This window comes from Leptinotarsa decemlineata, unplaced genomic scaffold, assembly GCF_025532065.1.
Source record: "Leptinotarsa decemlineata unplaced genomic scaffold, Ldec_3_MD MMD2_tig00000505_RagTag_RagTag, whole genome shotgun sequence".
Classification (NCBI taxonomy): Eukaryota; Metazoa; Arthropoda; class Insecta; order Coleoptera; family Chrysomelidae; genus Leptinotarsa; species Leptinotarsa decemlineata.
The window spans coordinates 2,940,948-2,961,298 of NW_027412549.1; the positions used below are offsets into that span (position 1 = coordinate 2,940,948).

Here is a 20,351-nt window from a genome sequence, read left to right on the forward strand (position 1 = left end):
ACTCGTTTTGAAGATATAAGAATCAATTTGCAAGATACTATCACTTTTGGTTTAGTTATTTTATTAATATATGAAATGAATCGCTCTGTGTTTCGAAAAATTTTTTCGTTTAATTCAATGTTTATATGAAAATAGCTGTTTTGAAAGGACTTTTTCATCCAGTTTATGTCTGAAAGTTACTTCTTTGCATGATCTACAAATGTAAAGACTTAATTTTTTTTAATTGATTGCTTCCCCCATTTCTTTGGAAGAATCCCATACTTGTATCAAGATGGAGAAGGAGAAAGCCAAAATATTTTTCTTTGTGTTCACAATTTTATTACCAACGTTTCTGCATTCTTTTGTAAATTATATGAAATCCACTTCAATAATAGGAGAATTTTACTAGTTCGGACTTCCATTGTCTACTATATAAAATGATTTGAAATCCCTGAAACAACTAAAAAAGTAGGATTAAAAATGAATAGCTGAAAGTAACAATTATATTGAGCAAAATAAACCTGAAATGAGATAATAGTGAAATAAAATACAAGTAAAAATAGAACAATTGAATAAATAAAAATAAAGAAATGAAAAAAGAAAATAAAAAGTGGAGAGATTTCAAGTCACGTTAGTTCACGACGTTTCGATTGTTAGTATACACAATCGTCATTTTTAATTCTTCTTCTTTAGTTGTCTCAGGGATTTCAAATCATTTTATACAGTAGATAATGTCTGAACTAGTGAAATTCATCATGAAACATTTTCAATCACATTCAATCAATAATAGGTAATGCTGTCACCTATATAAAGTTCGAACCAAGATATTTGTTATAATTTTTTTTTAATATACTTTTTTGAGGAAACTATAGTGAATGTATGGGATGAATTAAAAGATTCATCCTTCCTATACCTGTATGAGGCTTCCTTTCAAGTATAATTTTTCTGATTTTGAGTAGGAAAAAAATTTGAATATATTTGTTTCAATTTTAATAATTTTTCTATTCGAATTGAATATAACACCCAAAACGCAAGTCCTCATTCAGTCATCTTTTCCCAGCGATTTTTCCCAGAGCAAATCCTAGACAAATAAGTAACCTCCGGCCGTCACAAAACTAACAACATTTCGGTCGGGGCGAGTCCGGAAACTCGTTCGCGACCCGGACTCCTATCTCATTCACAGCCAGCGGGTATGCGAGCGCATTACGGATATTTATGGGCCGGAGGATTATCAAGAAAGGGCGGGTTTTCACCAGACATCGATTTTTCACATGTGCCCTCTGTTCAAGTGCACTCCACGATATCCTAACCGTAATTATCGGCTCCGATTATTATGTCAGCACGTCTCACTGGATATTTCATGCAAAATATATTAGAGGGAGATAAAGAGAGTTTTCGGTCCATTGTATCGCTTCGTAAATGATTTTAGAGTAGAAGTTGTGGTTGGAATTTCGAAAATAGGATTTTTGATATCCGAAGTGGAATACTTGACAAACTTACTTCATGTTTTGGGTTTGCTGAATTGAACTTTCGACCAGGGAACTTACTGGAAACTATTTTGTTGAAACTAGTTACATATTTCCTTGTCAGCCGAACCAAGAAGAGCCCAGTGTTTTTTTAGGACTTATTCAATTTTTTCTCCGAACCATCAGTCAATAGAAAAGTTGTATTGGAATAATAATGAAGAAGAGATTCATCCAGGACTTCGGAAGTCAATAGTAAAGGTTTTTTTTCCAACACCAAATCGTTATTTTTATAACCTCGACACGTGTTTCGATCACCAACTGATCATCTTCAAGAGGAAGATTAAACTTCCTCTTCCTCACCAAGTGATCATCTTCAAGATGAAGATTAAACTTCCTCTTGAAGATGATCTCTTGGTGATCGCTTGGGGAAAAAACTCCAGTTATATTCATTACTACACCAAAGGTACCAAACAGTGCATCATAAATATTAAAGGTGATACATTTTTTACCATGCAGCTAGTATAGGCGGGTTTAATACTTTAGTAGGTCCACCCTTTTTTGTATCGCAAAAGGGTCGCAAATAAGAGATTCTATGAGCGTTCGTGTCGTTTTCTACCTGCAGTGGCGTGCGTTTGGGTATTTGATCAGAAATACATGTTTAAACTAATGATTATGTTTGTTTATTTATATACAATTGATATTGTTATAACATTCTTATTAAAATATTTATATAATAATAAACAAGTATGCTTATTCGAAAAAATATTAGGTGCAAGCAAAAATTATGGTGTGTTATCATGAGATAAATCTTCGTTGAACGTTTTGATTGAAGGTTCTAGAATTTTCTCAACTAAATGGTTCAATTACCACAAGATGCCCTCTTTTCTATAACATGTTCAATTCTTATTAGCCATTTTTCGAAATACAGTTTTTTTTGCAACAAAACCTTTTACTTGAGACCCTTATGGTGTTTGTGTTTGGACTGCAAAGAAAAGTTTTGCGAGTTATCTTCAAACTGGGTTACCAAAAAGACGTTAAAACAACATTTATTAATAATAAAACGTTTACATTACCTTCTCTTTACGTCTATTCGTGTATAAATTATGTAAAAAAAATCCTCACTTATATCTAAATTGAAACGATTTTCATTCACATAACACCAGACAATCACAGATTAAAATTGAATTCACAAGACTAAATCACTGCCGTCTTTCGAGAAATTATTATGGTCCTATCTTATTTAATAAACTACAAGAAGATTTACAAATTATATGAAGAATATCTGCCGGGAAAACGCTTTTTATAGTATCGACGAATTCTTATCATTTGACTTCAACACCAACTAATATTTTGAATTTACAATCTATGTAGAAAGTGCTATTTATATTGAAATTGTTCACATCTCATGTCCTTATTTGTTTATGTTTTATTTATTCATTTAGTGTTTTTATGGTATTCTTATGGTATATTTGACAAAACCTTATAATACTATTGTATTTTTTATGGCGAATAAAGTATATATTCTATTCTGAAAAAAAACGAGTTCACTGAGATTAAGTTTGCAATGATAATATTTCGTTTCTGGGGCATGTTGTCGACTACATATTACGTGAAATCAGCTTCATTGTAACATATTATGGAAAATAGTTTTTTCAACATTTCATTGGACATTTTGTCGAAACCACTCAATAAAATTTGCTTTTCTTCATGCATCAGTTGGTATTTTTCCAACTTTTCTGAAATGACAATCTGCATTATCCATCAGAATCACAGGGTTAGGTGGAACGAGGTCTAACGTCTAACGCTCAAAATATTCTTCAAACACATCGTCGTTTATGTCTTCATGGTAATCGCCAGAATGTTTTGATTCTAACATCAATGAATAGCCTTCAACAATATGTGTGACAATCAGTCGCTTTCCTTTTCCAGAAGGCGACTTTAATTCGGTAGACCAGCCTTCTAAAAATGCATGTAATATTTTGGTCTTGTCATATCTTTCCAACAGTATGTCCTTCGTTAAGCCAAGTTTCGTACAAATAATGAAATCTGACTCAATGCCATAACGAATGATTGGAATACGAACTGAATAGAGAAAGGTGTTTTTTGTATAATTCAGTGTTCGTATAAAAGTAACTGTTTCGAAAAACATTTTTTTTTCGTGTAATTCAATGTTTATGTGCCTGAAAGTTACTTCTTTGCATCACCTACACTTCTTTGTATATTTTTTAACGACAAAACTTAAGCACTACAGGAAAATCCTCAAGGCGCTCTTAGAGCGGTGCCTGTGCGAAACTAGTAAATCACTTATGATGCACTGTTTGGAACCTTTGGTGTAGGAATGGATATTACTGGAGTTTTTTCCCAACACCAAATCGTTATTTTCAACACCTCGACACGTGTTCCGGTCACCAAGTGATCTTCTTCAAAGAGGAAGATTAAAACTGAAACAGTTTTAATCTTCTTGGTGTTGGGAAAAAACTCCAGTAATCACTTAGTGATCGAAACACGTGTCGAGGTGTTAAAAATAACGATTTGGTGTTGAGAAAAAACTCCAGTGATATTCTAGTAGATCACATTGGATTAGAATCGTTAGAGACCAAATCCATTTGGAAAAATGTTCTCAGGAAGTTCATTCCACATGAACGCCGTTCTCCAAATGAAAGAGTTCATAAACAGAGAAGTTCGAGGCGTACTGAGTTGAATCTTAAAACGATGCACAGCCACAGTTCGTCGCGTACTTATGATATGTACCGCTCTCAGTGGAATCAAATGTGCCAAGTCACTTGAACACTTCCCGTGAAAATATCTATAGAAGAGAGACAAATCTCCAATCTCGATGTTCCAGACTATCAAAGTTGCAAGTGATGTTCGCGTCTCCAATTAGGCGAGTGGCTCTTTTCTGAATGGAATCCAGCAGCTTCAGGGTATGTTTGGGGGCGGAGCTCCATACATGAGAACAATACTCCAAAGAAGGTCTGGTCTGAGCTTTATAAAGCATCAAAAATTGCTAAGGTGTACATTTTTCTAGTTCAAAACAGTATTCCTAGCTTTTGACAAACAGCTTTTGCAATTCCAGTGACATGATTGTGCCAAGACATATTGGTGTCAATTTCAACCACCTTCAAGCGAATCGAAGTAGAAAACGGAATTGTCTGACCTGACATTATTATATCCGATTCGGGAACATTTATCTTTTTGTAGAAAACCGATGCCTGGATTTTTGTGGCATTGAATTGAACCTGGTTACTTCCACCCCAATTCGAAATGACTTCTAGATCCTCATTGAGATATTCAACTTCCTGCTGCCGGTGAAAATGTGCATCCGCAGCCGATGTCCTGGAATCCAAATGTAATGACGAGACAAGTGTGCTGTCGTCAGCGAAGCAATATATTGGATCCTTGTTTTTTCCAGTAATTCGTTGACATTCAATAAAAAGAGAGTTGGAGACAATATAGATCCCTGGGAAACATCAGCGTGAATGGATAAAGTATTAGAGAGATATCCATTGACGGCCACTTGCAGGGAACGTTCTTTTGGGGAGCTGAAGTTGTCTTTTTAAAATTGATTGTTTCTTCGTTTCTTTGAAAGATTCCCAAATTTTTTGCATGAAGATGGAGAAGTAGAGAGGAATTGAATGGTTTGCTGGATTGAGATTTTAGAGTGTTTCCTTGAAAAATTCATAATAATAAAAACGGACCTCCTTAATATTTCATGAATAATAAATATATATAGTAGATAGGAACGACGATTTCAGTTTTGGAAGATCAATAAATAATTTTTTGATAATTGTACAATCATCCTCATAAATAGAGGATTGCCAATAGATATTTTCTGGGTAATCTTCAGATTTTTAGCACTAATGTCAATTATGTACAAGCAGAAGTGAATGTAGTTTCGAATTGAATTCTAAGTATCTCATTCGATGACAATGTTTCAAATAATTCGAAAACAGTGGTTTTTTTCAAGTAGGTGTTGTGTTGAGAATTAAAAAGCAATATATTGAACAACAATTAATGATATTATGTTCGACAGATATAGATATTGGACGATTCAATCATCAGAATTTGAAATGACTGTGATGCTTAGAGACGAGGAGAATGTGATATTCGTAGTATAGGAATCGGATAATTACATTCCATGGTAATCTTCATATCTTAGCTATATTTAGTACTAAGCAGTATCATATACCCAATTTTTCAAAAAATAGGAACAGTAAGTGGAGACAATACTGAATGAAATATTATATAATGATAAAGAATAATAATAAAAAACAACGACATGGGACCGCTTGGAATGATTATAGTTTTTAAAAAAATTGGAATTTCCCTAAAAATATTTATTCACCAAAAATTTTTTAATTGAATTCAAATAATTAAATTTCTTTTAATTTTCTAATATTTTTTGGTAGATTGTTGAGTATTTCTAGACCCAGTAAACTAGGAAAATTCATTTCGACGTTTGTATTTGGCAAATGGAATATGAAACAAAGGCCCCTGTCTTGTAACTCTCAGTTTTCTGCCCTTCATTCCAAGATCCAAATTCTTCAGTTATTTCACTGTTTTTGATTTTAGAAGAAAATTGATCAATAAATTATTGAAAATATGTAGAAAATATATTGATTCTCAGTTCGGAAAGTTATTGAGAAAAATGTGTAAAATTGAAAAACAATAAATGAATCAAAGTTTCGATTGTTATTATCAACAATCGTCTTTGGGTGATAACTCAACCACCTTCAAAATAAAACTTGTGATTTTCATTGCACAAGTCTAACTGTTTGAGGGGTGACGTTCATTCTCAACCATGCTATCATCGATATGTCAAATAGTGATTCCATAGAGTATCCTGCCCTTTAATACATAAAATTCCTGAGTGCTTTTCATTGCGAACATGATATTAGTCGAATTATCATCAACATTCATTCACATTTCACAATTTCCCAACAGACCAATGTTTAATTCAAAAGGAAACTCATTTGAATTCATTACCAAACTTTTAAAATTGAAAAACATTTTTACTGGTATCACCATTGTGAACGAATGGATGAAAGGATAATTTTTAATCAAGTAAATGGTGCTATAATTACGCTTTAAAGTGAGCTGTCTAACTACGTAAGTAGCTCCAGTATTTCACTAACTGACGAGCTGATATATGCCCCGAAACTTTCGGTTTGCGTTCGATACAAACAATGCTGCAGTGGGTCGTACAGAATTAGGATTTCGATGCAGTGAAAAGTTTCAGGGGTGTATCAGTGTTGAATTCACTCTTCAAAATATGATTTTTCTGTTATTGTACTTGTTGCAAATAATTTCAGAAGTTTGTCCCAGAAAAATTCTGCAGAATTTCAGAAAGAGTCATTTTTCAAATTATGATGACTGTTGACAACGATAACCTAAATAAAAATAGTTTAAAAAACTAAAAAACACGCTTTCGAAGAACATCGAACTGAAAAGCTGAAAATATTTTTTTTTAATACGCTCATAACAATAACGAACGAAAAATACTAGTATCATTGTGAAAAAAGCGATGGGCGCTTGATATACAAAAAATATGGCACAAAGCGCCCACGCTTTTTTCACAATAATACTAGTATTTTTCCTTCGATATTGTTTTAAACTTATTTAAAAAAAATATTTTTAACTTTTTAGTTCGATGTTCTTTGAAAGCGTGTTTTTTAGTTTTTAAACAATACTTATTTTTCGTTTTTTAGTTTCGTATGCTATAAAATCATGACTTTCAGTCTTTTCAAACTATATTTATTTTATCTAAACTTTGGGACCATTGATATTTTCCGATTCCGGAGAGGGATCCTGAAAATTAGCTACCAAGCCCAAGGCAGCAGGCGCGCAAATGAGGGTTATAAATAAGGCAGCAGGCGCGCGTGTTGATAAAATAAATACTTTTTTCAAGTGAAGAAATACATGTAAAGTGAGTTCGAATTATATCAAGGAGGTCACGTACAGCGCCATTTGCCCGCGAATAGATCAAACAATAATGTCGATAATTCTGACAAATACAGATTCGGTATGAAATGGAAAGGAGAGTTACAAACAAACAAACATATATACATACAGGTGAAGCTAATATAAAGAGTGTAAAAAGAATTAAACATTTTTCATGAAAATGATTATTTGGACAAATTCAATTTCGCTGATACCACGATCGGCATTGGATTGAATTTGCCAAACAATTGTGCAAGTTTCGAAATAGAGACAATTTTAACACATGCTGTCCAGTGTCCAGCAACAACTGTGAAATCAAGCCAGTATCGCTTTCAGACCGGTTTCGAAGCATTTCTCCTTACTAGTAAAGGCAAGTAGACCATATCACTTCCTTTGAAGTTTCAACAGCTTTCGAGGTGTGCCTGAATCAGAGCTACCTACAGTTCAACAACAAATTCTATAAACAGGATTCAGGTTAACCAATGGGCTCACCCCTTAGTCCACTTTTAGCAGACACATTTGGTCGGTCGGTAGCCAAGCGGTTCGGCGTGGGTGCTTTGTTCACTCACTTGAATTGACTGCCGTGTAGGTCGGTGGTTCAAGCCCTAGTCTGAACGATCGATTTTCACTTGCTATCGCCCAACCCGTGTTAGGAATCACACGTTAAAAGGTAAGACCTCGTTAAACCTTAGCTCGCACAAGTTTCGACTTCTGAGGGTTGTCGTTCGTAGGGTGCGACAGCTGGTTAACGGAAAAACAGATTTTAAAACAGATTTTTTTTTAAAACAGACATTTATGAACAACTTGGAGACCACTATAGTAAATTCTGACCTGGTTAAAAAACGTATTCATTTTCAGACAGCTGAACCAATTTATGATATTAATGAATAATCTCAATAGCAACATTCAGTTCACACTTGAAACAGAGATAGAGAAACAGATAAATTTCTTAGACCTGACCATTACACACAATCAGAATAAATTTGAGTTCAATGTTTTCAGAAAACCTAGCTATACAGACATCACCATCCCAAGCGATTCTTTCCATCCTGACAGTCATAAATTAGCAGCCTGCAATTATATGTTGCACAGAGCATTCTCACTGCTTTTGTCTGCTAACAATGTAGCTAGAGGAATTGATAGGTCATAATAAAGGTCTCAACGTGGATACTATCCAGGAGTTTATCAGAAAATAAACCCGTAAATTCACTTACATATTATTATAACCTCAGGTCACACAACCAGAAATCAAGAAATGGGTACCTCTAACATATTTTGGAAAACGAACAGAGATAATTGCGGGTTTCTTCAGAAAAAACAATGTGAAAGTGGCATTCAGACCACATGCCAGGTTATCTGATTTCCTTTTCAATGCCAAAGATAAGGTAGACCAGTTGGAGAAATCTGGAGTTCATAAGCTTAAGTGTCTGGAGTGTATTAGTGTATATATGGGGCAATGTGGTCGAAATTTACAAAAACGGTATGCTGAACATGAAAGGTCCTTCAGACTAGGAAAAAATAATTCAAACCAATCCTTGGCATGCAACCACAAGTTTCCGAATCTAAGTGATACGAAAATTTTGCACTCTGTAAGGAAGGGTTACAACCTCAATTATTCAGAATCCTTGGAAATTCACAAGCATAAATATTGCGGGTGTAACCTGTTAAATGATCAAATCGATTTAAATCTAAAGCAAATGGAACTTCAAACGTTCAAGCCAGTCTCTATATACCTACACAGTAGGTTTAATGAACTGACGCCTATCAGAAAACAACTACTCCCCTGGCAAATACCACGAAGGGCGTTGGATTATATCAGACAGGCGTCAGTGCAGGAATCTTCACAGAAAATGTCCTGCATATGCAATTGGCAATACAACTGAAAGAGTCGACCTTCAATTATGGAACGGGCACACTTGCAGACCGGTTTCGGGCTTATTAGCCACTCATCAGTGCAAGATAGTGACCATCATCGACCTAAAGTCAATGATATTCCACAATTGAAAATCGGAATTCTTTCAGAGTATTTCATTCCTCTTCCGAAGTTGGAGCGAACATCAAAAATGTCACTCCATCTAGTGGACGAGGTACTAACCTGTCTGATATAATCCAACGCCCTTCGTGGTATTTGCCAGGGGAGTAGTTGTTTTCTGATAGGCGTCAGTCCATTAAACCTACTGTGTAGGTATATAGAGACTGGCTTGAACGTTTGAAGTTCCATTTGCTTTAGATTTGTTTACTGCCAGTCTTCAAGCATAGCCCATTGACTAATAAGACAAATCGATTTAGTTTACCCATCGGTTTTCAAATTAGCACATCCGCATTGTAAATGCAGGTACTCAATCAAGCCAAGTACCTGAATTATTACCTACAGGGGTGCTATATAAAGGCTCATATAATAAATCATTGTTAGGATACCACGGAGAAAGCTACCGTTACCCCCAGCCAGACTCCTGGGATTGATGGAAGATCCTACGGAGCAGATCAGAATATCTTTGAGGAATATCCATTAGCCATCACAGCCTGGAACACCCTGAGAGCTCAAATGAAATCATCAACACTCCAGACTCAACATAATCCGTACTCCCATGAATAACAGCCAAGAACCAGGACAACTGAATTCACTACCTATACTTATCATTCATGAACCATAACCTTTAACTTATAATTTATAATTCATATTTCAACCACATACTACTACTACTAGTAGCATTAGGTGATAATTCCAATTTCCAGAGTGCCACACCGACTTTTTATTAGGAGTTTGAGATGAGAAACTGTTCGTTAGATATGTGTTGGAATTGGCCGATACTTGATAAAAATGATCAATGTATTAAAATAATACTACATTTTGAGATTTTCAGTAAACATTTTTCAAACCCCCAACACGTGTTTTACTATATAATAGCTTTCTCAGGCGTGCTTCATTAAAAAAAAACGAAGAAAAAATTGTTTTCCAGTTTTTTGATAACTCCACACCTCCGTCTCACATTTCTACTAATGGCTTTCTGAAAAACACTCTATGAATGGGTATATGAATGGAAACAACATGAATCTCAAACCATTTTATTCCCAATATCATTGAGTAAATACATTGTACAAAGGGTTTCGCTTCAAACCTCAACAAATTTCAGATCCAATTATAAACTGTAATACTTGATATTATGTAAATGATGTATATAGTAGGCATGGGCATTTTTCGATAAAGGCCACTATAAATCTAGTGAATACAATATATCGGTCATCCCTTGTATAGAGGGAGTAATGTCTAGCTAAGTAGCTACTCTTAAGTTCACTAGCCAAAATACTTTTGTTGGTGATTGGTGGTATCTTCACAAAAAAGAGATATAGTACATTCATTACTTATGGGATTCTCATATTCATCAATGCATGTTCTGCTTCTCTTATGATACAGATAATTCATTGTCAAGTCTGACAGAACGATGAAAAAAAGTTTTTTGGAGAATATCTGACTCTGTATCGACTTGATTTTCAATTTTTGATTCCAAATCTTGATTTCATAGACTGATGAACTGTTGAAACTGAAACTGATTTGAAGTTCGAGCTATGTCAACTGATCACATATTATTTTGACCCAACAATTGTGAATATTCAATTTTCCGGAGTTTCATTTTTTCTGATACTCTATAAGATACGCGAACAATTTCTTCAACTAAATCATTTCGCTTATTCAGAAAAATAGGCGGATGATTTGCTTTCTGTGAACAAAACACCAAAACCCAACAATTTCTTTAATTTTCTTCAAAATAAGTAGGCCTAGTTAGTAACTTCTATATAAACAGCTATACCTAAAATATTTTTCTGAATTGTTTACAATTGTATGGACTAAGCCAGTACAAGCAGTACCTTACTGTTCCCTGGGCATAAAAGACGGACTAACCCCTTTGTTACGTATATTTGTTCCATGGCTTTATACAGAGCAACCTCAAAAACAAAAACAATCTCAACTTTAATTCTAGCCACTGGAGTTTGAGCGTGTGTGACGGATTATTGATATTTTCGAAGTAGCCCTGGACATAATCTTAGCGTAAAGTTAGGACAAGGTACGCAAAAATGTATAATTTGTATTGAAAATAATTTTTCTACTAAATATTAATAGCTAACTTTCCTATACTCAATAAATATTCCTTACGAACTACTATCAGAGGGCTCAAAAAAATTGTTGTGCTTTTTAATTGTTAGTCAAGCAAAACGAAGCTTCGAATAGCAACCGCGTCAGTGGCGTATCATCCCTATAGTTGTAACTACAATAAACTTTCCATATATACAAATTCAATATATTCAGTATGGTACGCCACTGGATTCTAGGGTGATAGTTTCATCATATTATGGAGAAGTATCCTGTACTTCCTTTGTTCATCTGGACACATCAGTAAACTAGGAAAAGTTCTTCATGAAGACGTCAGGCTGATTCAGAGGCAGCCTTGATCAGGGGCGTGCATTGCAGGGGACAAGTGTTTCTCCAGGTCTAAGATGCAGATGTCCCGGCGGTGTCTGTATCAGTTTGATGATATAACATGTGAACTGAAAAAAAACGAGATTAAAAGAATATCAAGTGAAGAGCCAAACTATCATAACTAAAATTAACAGTTTCAAATCTGGTACTGGAATATAAAAAAATTTAAAAAGAATAGTATATTACATGACTTGAGTTTCAGACATAATGAGATGTACTTATTCCGAAGGAAATGATTATTTTCAAATCAAATAGATTTAAATCTATTTTTTGTATACTAGGTTTACTCAAATTCCGTAAAGTCAAACTGACCTGTTTCTGTTTGAAGAAGTATGATCAACATATTTTCAAGGTATAATGTCCTGGGTGAAAATTTTGAAATGTGGCCTAAAATGGTCAACGAGAAAACTTTTGATTTTTAAACTTTCAAAAGTTTTTCAGACGCATGTTTTCTTTGATCTTCAGCCCCACAAATACAGTGTGCAGTATTGTTCTGTTGAAGAATTGATTGTTTGAGTTTTTCACTCCATTTTCAATATGGGAATATCTTTCAACATCCCTGTTGTAGTTCAAAACTGAAAATGAAAGTGTGAGACAAAAAAGAAGAATGTTCTGGAATGTAAAAACAGTGTTTGTATAGGATCATTTCTACACCAGAGATACTAGTTTTCATTGCAATGATTGTTCAACTAGATTATATTGATGGTGATTCTCAAAATTAGCAATAATCTCCTTCCTAGAAATCGTACGTTAAAGGGTGATACCTTGTTAATTCTTAGCATGCATGCAAGCTCCGACGACAACTGATTAACAGCAACCTTCGCTTTATCATCTCAGAATATCATCTTCAAATTTTTTCAAATAGGTACACGAGAGAATATTACTATGAAAGGCCGTTGAAAGTATAATCTCTAGACGAATCTCTCATAATTCTAGGGCACCTTGTACATATATTTAACGATTTTCCTAGTCTTGACCTATGGCGAGTGGCGGGTCGGTCGCGACGGGAATAGTTTCAGCTGAGTTATTATTAGACGTCTCAGAAGAGCGGCAAAATGGACTTGTCTTGCTGTATTTATTTCTCCGCATCTGGCTGTTTATAAACGGATAATGGATGGAGATGTTTCCCAAATTATCAGAGGTCTTTGCTCACTTTTAGTATAAAATTTTCTGTACGGCACTTTCCTTCTGTTCGTCATTTTTGGCCCCATCTCTACTGCGGAGGGATTATCACAGTAAAATTTTCCATAAACCAATTCCATATCTAGTTGCTGCTAATGATGAATAATAAATCGAAGTTTCCAACAAACTCTATAAGGTCATTCTGCACAGTTCTCAAAGAAAACCAATAATGTAACAGTAACAGTGCGTTTATTATATTCAATTTCAAAAAAACATCTTATGCATCATTCTTCATTAATATTACCTAGAATTGAGGATTGATTACTGAGTTCTATTCTTAACAAGTATCGAATGGTATTCAATAACTTTTTCTTTGCTCAAAGGAGATAAGAAGCTGAAATTAGACTCTAAGGTCACCCTCGATCAAAAGTATATATAAAAAACTCCACTTTGCGAATTATTGTGGTGTAATAGCTTTCTCTATCTTGCAGACCTTTCTGTTGGTGTCTTCATCATCGTGAAATATAGGAATTTCTGACATTCTCACGGTTGACCGTTTCTGATACTTTCTGGTGTTAGGAATCACACTTTGAAAGGTAGGACCTCGTTAATACTTAGCTCGCACAAGTTTCGATTTCTGAGGGTTTTCCTTCGTAAGGGGTGTGATAGCTGGTTAGCGAAAAACAGATTTTAAACATATTTTTAAACAGATTTGGAAACGTTCAGATTCAGCAACCCAGCTTGAAGCAAATGGAGATGCTGACGAATTGGTTGATATTTACTTCTTTTGATCATTGCTTTTTTAGACATTCAATTTTGACATTATTCTAGTTGGTAGACCTGTTGGTCTATTTGAGGTACTTCAATATTAGAAGTGAGTGTACATTTTAGTCAGTTGATAGAGATGTTTTCTCTATTTCAAATGTACTGAATTGTAATATCTGAAATATTTGAGAAATTTGAACTATCTTCTTCCACTGAGCTGAACAGTATTCTGCACTACTTTTTAGTAGAAATATGTCTTGAAATATGTTACGTGTAAACTTGCAGAGCAAATTTGTATTCAGTTTACGAGTATTTTCCCAGATAGTTTTAATGCACACAGCACATATTAGTACGTACCTAATGAAATTATGTCGTACTAGAAATGTTTATGAATAAGAAATATATTATTGCCGGAACCCTGTTTCTGATCTAGAACAACTAGGGTGGCACAAGTTAATGAATAAATTTTTCTAGAATGATCATCTATTCAATAAATGATGAAGATGGCTGTGTACTCGTAGTAGACCTAGATATGTAATTTTTTTTGTTTTTCGGATAATTTCGATTTTGAAATGATGAACTGTGATTATTTCAATATTTGCTAAACATCATTGCTCTGAAAATCTGGAATAGGCGTTGTTCAGAAAAACTTTCATCCATGTGAAGATGTTCGAAAAGTAATTTCTTGGACTGTATATTGTAAAACGGAATTTTTCACACGATTGTGACACGAAACATGAGTATGAAAAATGATTCACAAAAGAGTTGTACACTACACTTTTTCTACGTCTGCACTAATTAACTATTTTGACATAATATTGAAGTGAATTATTCATTATTATTTATTATTTATTATAATTATTCATTATACGTTGAATGAAATTATATATTTTAATATCTATTTTCACTTTTCATTACTAACCCTAATCAATTTCCATTTAGATAAAGATGAAGTATCAACTAATTAGAAATTTTTGAATAAATTGTTGAAGGGATAGTTTATGAATATAAAAATGTATGTAGTTGTCAAAACTTAGTTGAATTCAATTGCTTTTTATATTTCGAAATCTGTTTTCCAGAGCTGTATTCAGGAACTGAGAAAACTATTCCTCTGTCAGAACTTATCATTACTTTGACGTATAATTTCCTGATGTTCGCTTCAGGAAATATTGCAGTTTCATATAGTCGGCACGAATAATACTAAATGTGTTTATTATTTAGAGTATATCAAGCATCGAAAATTATGATCATAATGTGGATGTCTTATATTTCCTAGATAATTTCCCAAAATGAATCACTTTTAGATAATGATTTATTGCTACTTGAATCTCAACTCTGATGAAATTTCTAATAAGCTGTCTTATACATCTATATTTGGAAGTCTGTGGTATTAGCTTTGGCGATGAATTTTTGCCTTTTTATAAGAACCTGGGATTTGTTCCCTTCAATTTTGGATTTTTTTTCAGTTTCGGTGGGAGTACACTCCAATTAAGTTTCAGTTTCATTTTCCCACCCAATACGAACATACTCAAAAATACTTTTGACAGACTAAAAGTGAAAGAGGAAATCAAATGAAAGTTTGTTGGCATTTTGGAGCGTCTATTTACAGCCTCGTTGTATGAATGAAATATCTGGCCAAATTTTTCACACAGTCTGAACCATGCAAACCATGCAAATATAGATATGAAATTAAGCTCATGTGCCTTGTATATTTTGATGTTTTTATGTATGGTAGTTATGAAAAATATTACTGGGAACTAGCTCAAAATATAAATAACAAGTTTCCTCACGAAAGGAAAAGAAATGAATCCCCCTATTTGATTTTGATTCCTCTTCATTTACGTTCCACATACTATTTGTTTTCTCGCTGTAAACAAAATCTACGTATTGATGTTTTGGATTTGATTTTAGCATTGATGTTGATTTTTTAATTGATAAAAGGAAATAATTTTTCAAACTTACTTTATTGAAATGCGAAATTTCTCTTAAAAAAATGAGAAGCTACATTCGTGATAGTCAGTTGGTATCGGACAAAAAACTGATGTTTTGGACACCTGATACTACTTCAGTAGAGCAACTGGCAAGGCTGTAGTCTGAAATGAACTCACCCATTCCTGAAGAGTTATATTTCAGAAGTTTTCCTTGGCCTTTTTTTTCTGCATTTCATTATTGTTATTTGTGATGCACTGTTTGGAACTTTTGATGTACTAATGAATATTACTGTAGTTTTATCCTAACACCAAACTGTTATTTTCAACGACTCGACACGTATTTTGATTACCAAGTGATCATCTTCAAGAGTAACAGCAAACTCTTCTTATTGAAAATTATCACCTGGTGATAGAAACACGTGGCGAGGTGTTGAAAATAACGGTTTGGTGTTAAAACTCCAGCAGTATTCATTATTGTTATTATTCATTGCACTCAGGAAAACTCAAATACTTCACTACTGAGGTGATGGAAAAGTGCACAGATCATATCAGTATGAGTGTGACGATAGTCAAATGTGGAGTAGTAAAGTGAACTCGAGAGGCCTGGGGAGACCTGAAAAAAGATGTGGCTCCATAGAAGTTCAGATTCCCAATTATCACTTCTAGGGTTAGAATGGTCCTGTTTGGAGCATGTGAAGTCATTAGGAATTCAGACACAATTTTCTGTATGGCCTGCGACCATGGTAGAGCAAAAATCGAAGCATTGAAGCAAGTAATTGCCCAAATAGATGACTAACTGTACATTTCATTCTTGCAGCTACAAAGGATATAAGCTAACGAATGAGGTCTTCTTCAACAATATTGAAGACCTCTGTCCATTGAAGTATTTGATCTTTGTTTTGCTCTGTCTATTGAAGCATTCAAGCAAGGAAACCGAGCTGGAGTCGGATTGACATAGGTTCCTATCACCAGGTGCAAGACCTTCGGCGAGGATTCTTGAGCTCTTATACGTTTGCTATCGACACGGTTACCATAAACGGTCTCAGACTATATTGATACACAAAATGCGGCTCTACAAATACTTCATCACTGCGGTATTGTCGAAACACGGGTGATGGAAATTGGATTCTTTGCAGAAAATGAGAAGTGACGGCTTCATTAAAACTATTCAGTTAACAGTCTTAGGCTGATAATAGCTAATAAACTTGATGTAGTTTTTTTAGACGATCAACGTGGAAAGATTTTCTTCCTAGAATTTTAGATCCAAGAGAGGCAGATGTAGAAGGAATAACGGATGAAATATGGAGATATTTCTCTCTCGAAATAATCATTCTGATTATTATAATCTTTTGTAGACTGAATATCTCCTCACTCTTGAACTTCAAGATTATACCGGCTTGTGAGCAGAAATATTGGCAGGATAAATGCGGAAGGCTGTAATTTTTGGTTCATTGCTTCTTCTCAGGGCATAAGATTATCTAATCCAATGACCGGTCACTTCAAGGTGTTGAAAGAGGTCATTGGTAAATGATGTCGGCGCTTCCAACCATTATAGTGAAAAAAAGATCAAGAAGACGAGATTGGCTTACCCTATTGCTTTCGTTGAATTGAATATATTACTGGCCTATTATTCTCAATAATGGTGTCATGTATGAGAGTTGTTGGATTTGATCCGGAGTAACAATCACGTCATGCTAATTTACCGGCAGGAGACAATTGCTCATTGTTTGGACATACCTAATTGTCAAATTTTCTAGAAAAATAAATTTTTACTTTCAGTTTCATGCAAAAACATGTACATGTCTGCTTGAATTTTATAAACTAATTTTGAAGTATACTGTTCCATCACTCATTCATTAAACTTGCTATCCTGCAATTATTTCAGTATATTGAAAATATTGCACTTTCACGGTATATAATAAGCTGAAGTGCGTCAATGATTTGACGCACAACATCAACACGAATTATTTTGAAGGATTTCGGTTCATTCTGAATAATATTTACTGAATAAGTAGTTATATAATAATAGCAACTATCAATATCTGAGAAATCTGTATATGACGGAGAATCCTATTCATAAATCAAACAGTTGCAAGGGATGACCAATCGATATTTCAACGAACAGGAGTTCCTTGGATTCGGTATATCCCTTGGAGCAGACTAATTTTGTGCATCCTCTCACGCAAAATCTGTACTCAGCACCGTCCTGAGAGTATTTATAGATTCTTATTTCAACACATATTTTTCGATTAACATTTACGAACGTCTAAGCTCATGAATTTTCCTCTAGGCTCAACATCAAAGTTATTTAAGGAAAACTACAGTTATTCATATCGTAAATCACGATTTATATGTGAATCATCGAGATTTCTTGTCGTCGATAATTAGAGATTTACCTGAGTTTAATTGGGACTAAAATAGACAACGACGGGTGGAAAATTCGTGATGCGCAATTGAGGCAATGTCGCAGTGTTTACTTTCGGTTCTAAAATGGCCCACAACGAAATATTTTGGTTGAGCGTGCGAAAAAATAAAGTTTGTTGATTTAATAATTCGTTGTTTCAAGGAAAATTTATATATTACGACTTGGACTGTTTTTGGCATCTGAACGATTGAATAATAAGTCTGTGAATGACCTGACGTTCTGGGGTAGTTATTACAAATGAGCTATTTGGCTTTCTACTTTTTCTTTAGTGAACAAAAATATGGTGTACTCTCGAATGAAGAAAAAAATAACGGCAATACAAAATCTTTATAGAAACACGTAAATCAAACAAAGGAGTTTCTTTCTGATACAAACTGGAAGAAAAAAACTTTCGAAACAAATACTTTCACATGAACATTGACTTATACAAAGGAGCTCATCTATTGAGCTCCGACCCTAAGCATACCCTGAAGCAGCTAGATTACATCCAGAAAAGACCCATTGGAGACAAGAACATCACCTACAACCTTGACAGTCAGGAACATCGAATAAAGGTTGGAGATTTGTCTCTATTTATTGATACTTTCACTAAAGGTGTTCAAGTGACTTGGAACATTTGATTCCACCAAGAGTGGTACATATCAGAAATAGGCGACGTACTGTGGCTGCGCATCGTTTTGAGGTTCAACTCTGTACACCTCGAACTTCACTGTAAAAACTCTTCCATTTGGAAAACTGTGTTTATGTTGGATGAATTTCCTGAGAACGTTTTTCCAAATGAATTTAATCTTCAGCGATTCAAATCCAACGTGAATCGCTACTTTCGCACAGGCACCGCTCTAAGAGCGCCTTAAGGATTTCTCTGTAGTGCTTGATTTGTCTTAAAAAAAGACCTATCGGAAAATCTATTTTGATATGAGCATTGAATTATACAAAAATCTTTTTTCCACTCAGGATGTGATAAATATAAAATGCCACTCACATGGAACACTGTCATCCTTAATGGTATATTTCATGGTTTCGGGACAAGACACAAGGTATTTGTTGCAGAAAATAACTCAGTATCTGATAACGAAATTATGCTGAAAAAAGTTACTTTTCTGTAAAAACATACAGAATGAAAGAATCATATTTCTAGAATAACATAAAAAGTGAAATGCTGCACATGTAGTGAATAACATATTTATTAAAAATTCTGACAACAGGATATACAGAAACAAAGAGAGAACTAAAATAAATGGATTGTATAATGTTGATGCTAACGAAATAATGGAAAAATAAGTAAAATTTTTATCCCCCAGGCTTCTTGTAAGTATAAAAACTATCTCTCAATTTCGAAAAACAACGAATTGACATTTAGCATGAAGAGGAAAAGTTTTCTCTCATGATTTTAGTGAGAAAACACATTTATTTCCCAGGCTTCTTGTACGTATTAAAACTATCTTTCCATTTCGAATAACATCGAATTGACATTTACAATGAAGAGGAAGAGTTTAGAGTTTTCTCTCATAATTTTAGTGAGGAAACACAGTAACTTACCGAAAAGTCAAATAAAGGAAGTATAGGTATTTCCATTTGAAATTCACATATTTTTTGCTGTGAAATGATAACACGCAATTTGTAAGTATCACGGACAAATTGATGAATCTCTACCTGAATTCCATTCTAACGTAGTAACATTCGAAAATAGTGAGACAATATAAAAAATGTTTCACGTCTTACATATGACTTAGGGATGAGATTAAATTCAAATGCATGCGAAACGCTTCAGAAACTTCCCTTTAACAATCAGTAGATGTGCGTATGAAGAATGCTTGTGATACAATTACCTGACATAATATTATTTAATGCCTGGTAAGACAGTAAGTGTCTGTTGATGTCCACCTGATATATATATGACTTTAAATATATTATTCAAAACCTTAAATTTTTGAATATCCTTATTGCCTCCATACCGTAATCTACAAGATTGTTTGAAAACAATCAAACAATAAATGGAACCAAAAATTGAAACCCAACATATACCTTTTTCAGAAAGAACAACCTCCTGAACGAAAAAAATAATGAGATTGAACTTTTTAGAAATATGTCGATTTAACCAGATTTGGTTTGATGATAATAATTACCCTGAAACCTTCGCCAAAATCAAACCAGAGATTCATTCAATAAAAATAGTGAAAAATAATAAAGAGCACAGAGTACCTACCAATTTTTTATAAATAATCAAGTTTTCGAAAAGTAGTCCA

General features: G+C 34.1%; 1 protein-coding gene across 2 annotated transcripts in view; it reads right to left on the reverse strand.

Moving 5' to 3' along the window:
- LOC111517846 (hydroxysteroid dehydrogenase-like protein 1) overlaps positions 1–20,351 on the reverse strand; it is a 110,696-nt gene that overhangs the window by 48,825 nt on the left and 41,520 nt on the right. The window contains exon 3 of one of the 2 annotated variants that reach the window (XR_002723867.2): positions 10,438–11,930. The exons of the other annotated variant lie outside the window; for it this stretch is intronic. The gene's annotated coding sequence lies outside the window, so the exon portion shown is untranslated. Of the gene's footprint in view, positions 1–10,437; positions 11,931–20,351 lie in introns of those variants that run through there. 2 annotated transcript variants of the gene reach the window in all.